Here is a 2,518-nt window from a genome sequence, read left to right on the forward strand (position 1 = left end):
CAAATTCAAGTTCAATTCTAGTTTGCTTTCAAGATTCTTCAAGATTTGAGTAATTTCTCTTCACTTCAATCCTCTCAATTTTTTCTTTAGTTTCTTTACTTGCTTTGATAATTGAATTTTGGATTTGCTTTCTAATTTGATTTCTATAGAATTCTCGGAAATTCTAGCTTGAATACTTGTTTGCTTTGCAATTTCATAATTCTTTTCAAGCACGATGATTTTTGGCTTGATTTCAATTGTTCCATTAATGAGTAGTGAGTAGTCAATTGTTAGGTTTAGGGGTGATATTTGGGGAATGATTGGGGATGTAGAGTTAATTTGTAGAATGATGATGTGATTAAATTGTGACTTGCTATTTTGGATTTCCATGTTTGATTGGTTTAGTAGTTGCAAATACTAGGCTTGTCATTATGGTTGGAGCTTTCTTCATGGACTTGTCAAGAAATTGAGAGCCTATGAGTGAATTTGAAGTGACTAGTTGATTTAGATTCCCAACCTAGTCTAGGGTGACGCGAAAGCGTATCATTAGAGTTAGAATTGGCAAGGTTCGCTAACCGAAAGGGGTGCCGAACCATAATTGTTGGTTGCTTCCATGATTGCATATCCTTACATTGTCATGCTTGCATTGCATCTCGTTTTCCCCAATTTACCCAAGTTGACCCCCGATACCCTAACTCCTTCCATAATTGTTGCCTAATTAGCTTAATTTCCCCAGTTGTGATACATACTTGTGAATTAGCTTTCTAAACTAGCTTGTTGCATAGACTAAAAAACGAACCGTTCTCTATGGACGATACCTTAGCTTACCACTATAATTCATATAGTGTGTTGGTCTAGGATCTTACAAATATTGTTTGGTAGGTTGATTCCGATTCAACGACACGGAAAAAGCCTCATCAAAATGGCGCCGTTGCCGGGGAACAGTTGTTGTTCTTGAGTTTAGTATAGTCGAGTCTAGTTTAACCAAATTTCGTTATTGCTTTAGTCTACTTTTTCATTACTCACGATGTGCTTGAGATTGTATGCAAGATAGGGGCAAACTCGTCATAGGCCTCTCTACCCTCTCGACCTAGAGTTAGAGAGGACTTTGCGAAGCTTGAGACGAATCCGGACCCGTTCATCGAGCTACAATAGGTTTGATCCTTTGAGTGAAGTACCTGATCAAGAGCTATCAAGTCCAATCATAGATAGAATGGCTCTTCCGGCCGGTTAAGAATTTGGGAATACCGGGCACTTTCGAGGCAACTTGTGGCATACAACCCCCGACCACTAATGCCATCAACTTTGAGATAAGGCCCGCCTTGATAACCTTGGTTCAAAGTCACCTGTTTTGCGGAAAAAGTAGTGAATCGGCACACGAACATTTGAAAGAATTTGAACATTATTGTGATACTATTAAGCACAACGGGGTGACTTCCGAATATGTTAGGTTGAAGCTATTCCGGTTTTCTCTATTGGGGCGAGCAAGTGATTGGCTTGATAAGGAGGTCAAGCCAAATTCACTAAGGACTTGGAACGAAGTGACAAGCGCATTCCTTAGTCAGTTCTACTCGCATTGGAAGACGGCGGAGAATCGGCACAAAATTCAATCATTCGAGAAAGAGCGTGATGAATCCCTATTTGAGTCTTGGGATCGATTTAAGGAATACCAAAGGGAGTGCCCTCATCACGGAATACCTAAGTGGCTCCTCCTTCAAACCTTCTACTTAGGACTTAGCCCAACCTCCAAAACAAGTCTTGATGCGGGGGCGGGTGGTCCAATTATGAATACGACGGAGAACCAAATCGAGGAGATAATTGAATATGTCGTGCAAAACTACCAAGCATGGCATGTGGGGACTAGGAATTACAATGGCAAGGGGAAGTATGTGTTAGGTTATGATACATATGAACAACATAAATCATGCGGAAAAACCTTAATGCCAGGAATCATATTAATTGCACATAATCATATAATTAGTCTAGGATGCATACACTTTGTAGCGTGCCCTCCCTAGCTGCGCCCGAACCGAACAAGAACAAGTCTTTAGGACTCCAAATGTCGTCCCTCCGTAGAAAGTCCACAGCACGTCCGGATCCGCCTTAAGATTGACCAACTAGAATCGCCCTTAAGGTACTACTTATTTTCGGCTAAATGGGCAAGAGTTATGGCTGATTTTACTGCTTAAAAATCCTAGCTTTGAATTTGTGACCCTAGGCACATATTTATAGAGTATGGAAAAGGATGTAGAATCCTATTAGAATACCAATTAGTTTAATTAGAATCCCTTTAGGACTCTATTAAATAAATTCTATCTACTAGGATTAGGATTTAATCATAGAACGAATTCAAATAGCTTTAGGATTCGTATCGTACACAACCGCACACGAGCACGAGCACCACACAGCCCGCGCAAGCCTCGCGGCCCACGCGAGCTGCACAGCTCGCAGCCCATTTGCTCGCAGCCCACATAGCTCGCGCGCGCGCCATGCCTTGCTGGGCCTGGCCTTGCGCTGGGCCTGGCGAGGCTTTGGCGTG

At 41.9% G+C, this 2,518-nt stretch overlaps 1 non-coding gene across 1 annotated transcript; it reads right to left on the reverse strand.

Moving 5' to 3' along the window:
- Positions 1 to 1,569: 1,569 nt before the first annotated feature.
- Positions 1,570 to 1,675, reverse strand: LOC130460433 (small nucleolar RNA R71). The gene has a single exon (XR_008920303.1). It is a non-coding gene; the product is annotated as a small nucleolar RNA R71 (small nucleolar RNA).
- Positions 1,676 to 2,518: the final 843 nt, after the last annotated feature.

Source organism: Spinacia oleracea, chromosome 4 (genome assembly GCF_020520425.1).
Source record: "Spinacia oleracea cultivar Varoflay chromosome 4, BTI_SOV_V1, whole genome shotgun sequence".
Taxonomy (NCBI): domain Eukaryota; kingdom Viridiplantae; phylum Streptophyta; class Magnoliopsida; order Caryophyllales; family Amaranthaceae; genus Spinacia; species Spinacia oleracea.